The sequence below is a fragment of the Elaeis guineensis genome, chromosome 3 (assembly GCF_000442705.2).
Source record: "Elaeis guineensis isolate ETL-2024a chromosome 3, EG11, whole genome shotgun sequence".
NCBI lineage: Eukaryota > Viridiplantae > Streptophyta > Magnoliopsida > Arecales > Arecaceae > Elaeis > Elaeis guineensis.
The window spans coordinates 97,807,055-97,818,508 of NC_025995.2; the positions used below are offsets into that span (position 1 = coordinate 97,807,055).

The following is an 11,454-nucleotide window of genomic DNA, read 5'->3' on the forward strand; positions in this document are numbered from 1 at the left end:
TGGTGCAGTGTGATACCCTGCTAGGTGCATAATTTCAGTTGCATGTTGCACTTTCCGGTAATACGAAGTCCTTGATACTATATTTCAGTTGTTATATTATGTAACAAAAAAGTTGCATACCATAAGGGAAAAGAGTGTCCAAGGAACTTGCTTTCAGATGGTTGAAATTGTTTACTTCGGAACAGCCTTAAGATGAAAGAAGTTCCAAGGTCAGAGAAAGGCATGGCTTCCTCTTTTGGAGATATGAATCAACAAGCAAATTTTGAAGTTACTTGACTCATAATTAATTCGGTCTTTTAATGGGAGTCTTAGGCATTGGGATTTTCCAGAGCAAGTTAAGAAAAATAAAATTTTCTCATCGTACTCTAAAATGAAAAAAAGAAAAGGAGAAAGTAATTGCTGCCATTGATGTTAGGTTATGTTTGGAAGGGTATAAATGAGATTTACTCCTGCTTATCTTTTGAATAAGTCCGCAACATGGATAACTTTAACCGATGTATTATTGCATTCGTGCAAGGTTAGGGCCCTCCGATACAAATTTAAACCCTGCTTTGCACATCTTCCTTGTCCTCTCCGTTACTAGGGAGATGGCCAATTTAGACCTTCAATAATGTAACATAATATATTTTTATTATATAATATTATAATATTATACATAATATTATATAATTATTAAATATGATATCATTAAATATTACCATAATCTTATTACACTATGCTGCTATATAATATAATATTAAAATAACATAGTATTATAATAATATATCTAATTGAGAGAGACAGAGGGAGAAAGAGAGGTAATACATATGAAATGCAGAGTCTAAAGAAAGTTCAAAAGCACCGGGAAACATAGCAGTGAGTATACTATGTAAAAGGTTCCAAGATCTAAAGATTAGACTTCTAGTAAAATAGTTGTTCTTGTGACCGTTTCAAAACCCCAATACATCATGGAATAAATATCTAAAGAAAAGTCATTATTCGTTGCTATCCTTTTTAACAAATAATGATTTTAAATCTTAATCTCCAAATCAAATCAGAAACTACTTTATCCTGTAAAAAGTGACATTACCTTATAATACCTTATTACTTATTTTTCTGGGTCATTTTTACCTGTCATTACAACAAATACGCGGCCAATAAAAGTACGGGAGGAATATCACTTAAAAGAGAAATTCTTCGTGTACCACAGGCGGTATAGAGAATTTGGTGTGAAGTGCATCACTTTATGTAATTAGTCCACATAACCATCATTTTTCAACACGTATTTAATATCTGTAGTTCTATTTTTTAATTTAAAAATTTTGTATGACGAAATTATTCCTGCTCTTTGAAAAAAATTATAACATTCCGTTGCATATTATGATTTTCCACACGTAGGATATCATAATATGATCCCAAAAATTATAACATCTTGTGGCATATTATGACATCCTATGTTAAATTATGACTTCTTGCATGCAGGATGTCATAATATGGTGTAGGATGTCATACTATGGTTTAGGATGTTATAGTATGGAAGGAGTATTTTTGTCCAATCATTTTTCAACATGCATTTAATGTCTGTAATTTTATTTTTTAGTTTGAAAATTTTGAATGTCGAAAATATTTTTATTTTTTGAAAAAAATTATGATATTTTATGGTATATTATGACATCTTACGTCAAATTATGACTCCCTGCATATAAGATGCCATAATATGGGTAAAAGATATTATGATTCTTTTAAAAAAAATAAAAATATTTTTATTATTTAAAAATTTTAAATAAAAAAATAATAATTATGATATTCATATAAAATGACGCGCTTCACGTCAAATTTTCTACCCCATCCGTGGGGCACAAAGAATTTCCCATCACTTAAAATCTCCATTTGGATTCAAATAATGACAGATTAAATGGGCTAGACAGGGACGCATAGCCCGGACATGGCCCGGAACGAAAGCAAGACTGTCGTGTTAAGAAACTCCACCTAGTGATTCACTATCACGTGTCGTGAGCCCACTATCAGTCATGGTATCCATCTACCAAACGAAGCTGCGAGCTGGTTGCAGCCTCACACGTACATGAACTTTAGATGGGCCCGAGTGGTGCTCTTATTGAAGTCAAACGTGTCAATATTGGGTTGGCTTACTCCCCTCTTCTGTAGTGGTAGCTCATTTTGTGATGGGCTAGGGTTAGATTACAACGGGAAGGTTACTTTCTTGACCAGTGAATCCTGACTCACCTGTTACATAGATGGGTGCATGAACCAAATCTTGGAGACTAGTTCCGAGAAATAATTAGGTGGACCAGATCAACCATAGACATAGGACGAAATCACTCTATTTTTGATCCTCTTTGGAGGAGAGGTCCCGGCCATATCGAGTAACAATTCTTCCACCTCATGTGTGTGACACGTGTACATAAAATATCGCATATAATGTGTTTTCTTCGTGCCATAACAGCCCTCTTATTGCCAATTGATGAAATTTCATGGGCTCAATCTCTAACGATTTCAAGGCACCTTGTTTTGGACATGAGCATGATTAATTTAATACAGATCATGTTGTTAACAGTTGCACCAATTTTTGTGGATGGTTCGGCTAATTTGGAACTTCCAAAGCAAGGGAAGATGAGAAAATAGGCAATTGAGGAGAAGCAGTGGTTATCTTTGTATAAGTTTTAAAGAGAGAGAAGAAGCCAGATAGAAGGCAAACAATGAGCACGAACTGATGGCTTAAGAGGAGGTTGGTAACTAGGTCAAGAAAAGGCTCGGAAGTTGGAGCAAAGTGGCGGAATAGGATGAGAAAATAGGCAATTGAGGAAAAGCAGTTGTTATCTTTATATAAGTTTTAAAGAGAGACGGGAAGTCAGACAGAAGGTAAATAATGAGCATGAACAGAAGCTGATGGCTTAAGAGGAGGTTCGTGACTAGGTCAAGAAAATGCTGGGAGGTTGGAGCAAAGTGGTGGAATTGTTCCACCAAACAAACCCACAAAAGGCTATATATATATATATATAACAAAGCAATATGGATCAGAGTATGGCTTTTTCAGTGTGGTTCCACCAAAAGAAAGCCTTCTTCAGAACACCGTCAAAGCCATGGGCAAGGAGTTAAGTATAAGAAAGTCTTTGAAACTTTCTGTGCCCAAATTTTGCATAACCTGGAGTTTCTGGACAATGGCAATTCAAAAATAGACAAGACTTGGAAGCCAAAGAGACCTGAGGCGAGAAAAGGATCCTATTGGACTGCTTGCAATTTAAAGTCATAAAATCACAGAGGGACCTACTAATTCCTCAGAAAATTTTGCAATTAGTAATAGGGAAGATAGCGATGTTCAATGCTATGAAACATGTTTTCATTAGGTCCAAATTGTAAGAGGGAAATATAAAGGGCAAAGGTGCTGAATAGTATGGGATGTTTTCTTTCGTACCAAGCACTTCAAAGAGTGTGATTGAGATGGTCACCGAAAGAAGAGTGTGATTGAGATAGGACCTAAATAGACATGAGGGGGTAGGAGAGAGAGGATGCATGTGATAGCTCTTCATTCCTTTTTCAGTGAAAGAATAATAGTTTTTTTTTTAAAGTGATTTTTCAAAGAAGCAACTATGAGGCACATAAATAAAGGAAAAATTCAGTGTATAAGCTATGCTAATTTTGTAGATATCTCCTTATTCTTACAGAAATACAAATTTAAAAGTCAAATATAAGGTCAATGATCAAAAAAAAAATATCATGATACCAGGCAAACCGAGTTAGTTAATTTCTAGAACATGCACTTGCAGCCAGCGAGATGAATTCTAATTAAGCATTCAAGTTAATTACATCAAAGTACACTTAATTACAAGTACTTTGAATAGTAATCATCAAATATACTATTTTAACATCCAATATCGGTCTTTATCAAAAGAACATCCCATATTGGTCATACTTTTCCTTGATTTCTTTGTCCTACTGCTTTCATTTTTTTTTATTTTGTTTTCAAGGCTTTTATTTTGGATAACATTTTGGTTTTTTTTATTGGTATAAGATACCACCAATGCAATATATTTAAAATCTCATCTCTTATTTTCTTGACTGATATAAATTGATATATATATATATATATATATCGAGATATAAGCCGATATGCAATATCAAAATATATAATCAAGATTAATTCAATCATTTTGTACTGTAATTCAATGAGTTCTCTAAAAAATAATAGTAAAATCAAAGATACAAATATTTTTCCCATCTCAGTTTTACCATATTGGTCGAGATAACATGTTGGCTTTATATTGGTATAATATTTTCACCGTTTACTTTTGACGCGATAAAATGGGATCTTCATTCATCCCTATCTTCGCTCTGTGACTTGCTACCATTCACCATCAGCCATAGCTCACCTCCTGTGTGACCCTTGATGGATCTTTTAGCCCCCTCTTTTGGACGGGAGCCCTCAAAAGCAAACCCTCCAAGAAAAAAAAAGAATTCCCCTCTATCATCTTCTCCTCTACACCCACCAAAGACAATCATTTGGCTTTTTTTCCTACCAGTCAGTATTTGTGGGAGGCCAGAGCCATACGCCCGAACCCCCTCTCTCCCCCCCCGGATTCTCTGATATATACTCCCTTGTTAGATTGGACACTTATTACTCTTTCTTAGCATCTTCATTCCTCTTCATGGGTTTCCTCGAAACAACCTCTTGATCCCCTCTTACCTCCAAATATATAGCTATCTTCTTTCCTCCATAGATTTTTCTCTTCCTTTTCTTTCCCTTATCATCCATGGGTTCCACCAACAGTGGAAGCATCCAATCCTCAAGCAGCGGCGACGATTACTTCGACTCACGGACCAAGGCCATCTCCTCCTTGAACCTTGCACCCCAACCACCACCACCACCACCTTCCTCCTCCATCTCTCTATCGCCTCGCCTCAACACCTTCCCTTCCACGCCACCCGACCCCAACCCCCTCCCCCTCAGTCTCGACATGGCATGGTCCAGATCTCTTCCACCATCATCACTATTAGAACACAGTTGCACCATTCTTGATGCCTTAACCACCACTATCTCATCAACATCATCATCATCATCGAAAACCATGGCGGTCGCTGCACCCGGTCGCAGTCCACCATCCGGCAGCAGCAGCCTCAACCCCTCGGTGCAACCACCAACCCAACCTGCTCGACCGACCGCCACCCCTCGAGGCTCCAAGAAGCGCTCGCGGGCATCTCGGCGCGCACCCACCACCGTCCTCGCAACCGACAAATCCAACTTCCGTGCGATGGTGCAGGAGTTCACCGGCTTCCCTGCAGCTCCCTTCATCCCCTCCCCATTCTCCCGCCCTCGGTTCAACCCCTTCCATGCAGCCACCACTGCCTCAGCTTACCCGTTCGGGCCCCTTGCTCCAAAGCTCCGAGCTCCCCTCTTTGCTCCCATCTCTTATCTCTCCTCCTCCATGGCTCATGGTGCTGCTTATTTTAGCAGACATAGTGTTGCTAACGCAAACACTAGCGAGACATCTACTTGTTCCAACACAAGTTCTTGTAGTAGTACTACTACTTCATCTAGTAACTACCAGTTGCCTTCTAGTGTTCTTCAACACCCAAATCTGCTAAATATGCAAAGCCCAGACTTCACCTTCCTATCCTCCCTCCAACCTCAAACACCTCCCTACCACAATTCATCCGCTATGCCCGCCTTTGAAGCGAACCCGCCGCTAGGCCCTTCGGACCTAGCCGCTGGGGGTCTAGGGAGCCTCATCTCCATGGAAGGCCTGAAACCGAGCAGGAGATCAGCCGATGGATTCTTGGGTTGGGCTGATGGCTCGGCGTCAGAGGACAGGGATCGATCCCAGTTCAGGTCGGTCATCGGACATTACGACAATTTGCAGCAGGTTAGCCACCACGCAGAGAAGGGATCCGAGAGCATGACATTGGCGAGGGGTAGTGAAGGTAGAGTAGATCCATGGATTCTTTCTCCAGATTAGAGTATTTGTGTTGGAGGCAAAGTGGAAGGGATATGGAAAGGAAATTAAGGGGTGAATTTGTAGAGAAGAAGTGTTTCTTTTTCTTTTTTTTTTTTTTTTTTTTTTTTTTTTTTTTTTGTAGAGAAAAAGTAGATCTTTGCTTCTGGTACGCTATATCGACTGCTAGCTATACACATTAGACAGTACCCTTTTTATGAGCATGGGCACATAGATTTCTCTTGTGCATTTCTTTTGATTTTTATGCAGTTTTTGTCTGGGTTTCTCATGTCTTTATCAAGCTAATCTTATCCACGTCTTCTTTAGTTTCTTATAACATCTGCCTTACTAACGCATTGGCTACAAAACCACTAGTAGACAGGGAACTTATACCTTGGATACGGTATCCGAAACAACAGTTTGATGTCGAATGGGGTGGAGTAGTGCTAGATACACTGGCGTTTCCTACCATGTGTTTCATCTGCTAGCAGTGCTTAATTATGTTTCAGGATAGTGGTATTCCTGTTTGTGCTTTTGACTTGTGTGGTTAGGAGTGGTTGGTGTAGAGAGATAGGGTCGAGCCGGTTAGCCATCAGGATAATATATTATAATAGCAGAAGCTAGCTATCAGTGAGCTCTCGTTTTAAAGCTATATATGGAAGGCCTATTAAGGAAGCATTTCTTTTGGAGGTTGCCAACTCTAAATCTCCTGATCCATTCATGGCATGCTCTTTGCTTCTACATTCATGGTTATAATGTGTTCTTACAATATTTGATGGGTTCCACAACTAACATTTGCATATATTTCTGGTCTATCGTTATGCATGATCTGTTATCCATGCATGGGAAAAACTCTAGTTAATTAGGTTATATGAAGGCCCTAGAAAACTAATTAATTATGATGAATCTGTAGATATCCCCACCAAGTACAGTAGGCGTTTGATGTTTTTGTCATTTTATTGCATGGCAAAATGATCAGTATAACACTATATGCCCATCTTTACATTATCCTTTTGCACATAATACAAGGTTATGAACTAGATCTCTTTCATGCTCAGATTATTGATTGATCTCAATAATCTTGAGTTTGGGGTGTGTGCAGATACTTTCAGTTTTCTTTTCTTTCCCCCTCTCTTGCCAACAAATTAGAATGTTTTAATTGACCGATCTTGGCAAGAGAGACAGCCTTCATGCCTACGCATGGGGATCTTGGCATGGGTTAACTCGGATCGGCCAAGAAGAGAATTTAAATTCCACGTGAATCTTTTGTTGTGCACCGTATGGTATGTATTCAATCCATCGTGTAATAGATGGCCACATACAATCATATGCAACGGATGTGGCGTCCATTATGTGATGAATGCATCGTGACAGAGAACCCGAGCTGGTCTAAATTATATTACCATTGTCTCTTCATAATTTAATTGGTTGCTTCCATGCACAAAAGTAGAGATAAAACAGCTACGGAAAGGAACTGCAGGGGCGTTTTAGGTGTGGCCTGTGACTCATTGAAATCATGGTGGTCCATGCGAGAAGGAATAATTTGTTCAATCGTGATGATGGCGTTCCTGTGAGGGAGCCTACCTTGGGGTGCTCTCATCCAAAACTCTTCTGTCCTCTCCTCCCACAATAAGAAAGACGTTCAATTTGGGGCAGTACCCTCAAAAGACATCAAGCTTTCTGTCTCAAAAAGTTGACAATGATACAATCAGCTCCCATGACAAACGTTCATCATACGTCCATATTCAAAAACATATTTTTATGAATACTGTCAAAACATTCATTTAAAGCTTATGGCCGTTAAATATGATTGTGAAATGGCGATCGTAGTTGTAATCATGGTAAATAAAGTAACAGTAGTGGTAAAAATTAATAGGAGTATCAATACTCATGACAATTTTCTCAAAAAATAATTAACATTATTAACTTTAAAAGCAGTAGTATGGTAAAAATAATAACACTGAAATTGTTTTTGTTGCTGTTAGACCTAGTAATTTGCTTATTTGTGACAGGATTGCTACATTGCTTTTTTGTGTTTTTTTATATTTGGACTCCAATTGGGAACGTCATCTCTGGTGCAAGCACTTGGTAGAGAAGCGATAACCATCAAGCCTAGCCCCCATACAAAATAAAATAAAATAAAATAAAATAAAATATTTTATATCCTAAGGAGATATATTATTAAGAAAAAAATTGCATCCGAAGACGATCATGTTATTCTTGAAAATGATCTAATGACTGTGGTTCATCAATTTTTTACACAATTTACTATTGAAACTAGTCCCTAGCTATTATTAAGAGATTGTTGGAGGATGATTGCTTCCCTTTTATTCTATGAGATTAGATATATATATAAAGCGGCTAATAGTGTAGTTAATTAGATGACAATATATATAGCTAATCATAAGGAAACTGTGAAAGCCTGGCCCACTAAACCCTGTAAAAAAAAAAAAAAAAAAAAGAATAGGAAGACTCCCGATCGGAGTCTTTCTCTTCCCCGTTTCCGATCAAAAATCGAAGTCCTAGGGCCATTAAAAGACCCTAGGACGAGCTCTATAAGAACCTCCCTCCTCTCCTCTATGGGTAGATCCATCAGTCACCGTCGATTGCCGGAAATTTTTCTTCGATTTTTTCGTTTGAAGCCGCGACTCCTCGACCTGTGTTCGCTGCGATTTCACGCCGATGGGGGTCACCAGAGGTTGTGGTAAGGTCTCTTTCCTCTCCCTCTCTTCTCTCCCTTCTTTCCAGTGCCTGTGGGCACGATTGCTGGCGACGGGTGTCGACGGATTTTGTTGGAAAAGAGAACCTCTGTCCGACCTCTTTTCTCCGATTTTCCGGCACCGACGGTCATCACCGACCGCCGGTATAGGCTCTCCAAACTCGGGGGAAGGCCGCCCTTGCCGCCGGCCACCGCCGGGCAAGGGGTGGCCGTGAATGGCCGACGTAGGGAACGGGGACCTCTAGGTCCCCTGTTCCGGCCAAAGAAGGCCACGGGAGGGAAAAGAAAAAGAAAAAGAAAAGAAAAGGGAAAAAGAAAAAGAAAAGAAAAGGAAAAAGAAAAAGAAAAAGAAAAGAAAAAGAAAAAGAAAAAAAAAGAAGAAGAAGAAAAGAAAAGAAAAAAAAAAAATATATATATATATAATCAAATAATAATAATAATAAAAAGGAAAGAAAAGAAGAAAAAGAAAAGAAAAGAAAAATATATATTTATAAAATAATAAGGATAAAAATAAAAATAAAAAGAAAAAAAGAGAGAAAGTTTCTCTCATCCCTCTCTAAAGTCTTTCTCTCTTTAGAATTGGATTCATTCTCTCTCTACTTTCTCTCTCTAAAATTTTTTTTTTCTCTCTCAAAGAAATCCTATGAATCCCTTATTAGGCTATCTTCTCCACTCCTAGGGACCTAGGGACCTATGACCTTAGATCGGTTTAGAGCCGAAAGAAGAGATTTAGTGGACTGATCACCAAATCGGGCATTTCTTTATATTGTAATTTTATTAAATATATAAAATTTATTGATAATTTAATATTTTAAATAGGACTGTCCGATTCTTTTAAGGAAGATTAAAAGGTCCCGGACGATCGAGGTAAGTGGATTTTATGCTCCTTATTTATTTTTAAATGATCATGCTTTTATGTAAAGAATTACTATTGATGAAATCATAATTTTTCATAAAATAAGGATCGGCATATGTGATATGAAAAAGCATGTTTTATTATGAGCATTGATTTCATGAATATGTCATATAAAAATAGCATGATTATAAAGCATGAATTTTATTATTTTTTTATTTATGTATATGTATGATTTAAGAAAAAGATAAAATGATTTCAAAGGCTCTCAGATAGCTATGAATGAATTCCTTCGGGAAGGTCGACATCCGGAGCTAGCATCCACACGAAACATGGCCCTGCCAGTGGGTATAAAGTTGGCACATGAATTAAGAACTCTGTCGATTAAGAAATATGGCCCTATCACGGGTATAATAGTGACCTTAGCACGAATGTCTGTGAGCAATGTTTTGAAACATGACATGAATACATGATGAAAATGATTTACGATTCATAATTGTGAAATATACATGATTTATGCATGCATGATGAGCTTATAACTTGTTTTATTATATGCTCTATGAAATATTTATTTTTGCAATAATTGATATTTGCTAAATGATGCATTATCATAGAAAACTTATGCTTGATCCGGTAAGGAAGCGGAAGCCTACTTACTGAGCTAGTGTAGCTCATATTCTTTTTATTTTCTTTTTCATATACAGAGAAATAAGGCTAGGATCGAAGAAAAGGAAATCCAGGCTTGGGGATCAGCAAAGCAAGCTTGAAAATTTTGCACTAGAAATTCAGTTTATGTTTATGGATTGTAGTCATTATGAATTTTAAGACTTTGATTATTTCATCTTTGGATTTAGATGCTCTGAACCAGTTTTGATTTAATTAAATAATTGAATTGAACTTTATTATTATATTTATTTGTGATCCACCTGTCATTATATTTAAGAAGATGAATTTGGCTTCGTATTATCGTGGGTTCATCCCTTGGTAGCATGGCCGTGTTATGTCCCGGATTTGGGGCGTGACATTTTATGGTATCAGAGCAATAGGTTTAATCAAGGGTAGAACTTAAAACCTAACAGTGAGTAGTTAGGTTACGCATAGTTAGACTCTGACTTAAATCATTAACTGTACTGTAACTCTGTTATAAAATAACATAATAATGATTGACATTTGAATAGGAAGCGATGAGCGATAGGGAGAGCGAGACTTTGGCAAATATGGCCGCTAGGACAAGAAGAGCAAGACTGACGTCACGAGGAGCTGATAATCAACCAGCTGAGCGGGCTCCTGACGCACCGGCCACACAGGCGGACATTGCTGGTGTATGTCAAGTGGTGGCTCAGCTTATCCACCAGCAGGCACAGACGGCTCCTCGACCGACATTATCTATGGAGTCATACTACGAGAGATTCAGAAGGCTCAACCCACCTCTATTTGAGGGTGAATCTGATCCTATGGCTGCAGAGATATGGATTCGAGAGATGGAAAAGATGTTTGATACCCTGCAATACCCTGAGAATGTGAAGGTCCGATTAGCCATTCCTATGTTAAAAGGAAATACCGAGTTTTGGTGGACTGCAATAAAAGCTGCCTATGGGAACAATGATGATCAGCTCACTTGGGAAGAATTCAAAGAGATATTTTATGATCAGTACTTTCCGGGGACAATGAGATTGGTAAAAGAAAATGAGTTTCTAGTCTTAAAGCAAAAGGATGATATGACGGTGCTAGAATATGCTAACAAGTTTAATGAGCTAGGCTGCTTCTGCCCCCAACTTATGGAATTTGAAAGGAGTAAAACTAACAGATTTGAACAAGGTCTAAGATATGGAATTCGATCCCGTCTGTCTTCTCATATTTTTAATAACTACAAGGACGTACTGGAGCGAGCTTTGAAAGTGGAATCTGAATTGAAAAGAGCAGAACTAGAAAGAGGAGATAAGAAGAGACCGAGA

The 11,454-nt window shown here is 38.1% G+C and overlaps 1 pseudogene; it reads left to right on the forward strand.

Annotated features, from left to right (window-relative positions):
- Positions 1 to 4,573: 4,573 nt before the first annotated feature.
- LOC105041625 (uncharacterized) lies at positions 4,574 to 5,882 on the forward strand (annotated as a pseudogene).
- Positions 5,883 to 11,454: the final 5,572 nt, after the last annotated feature.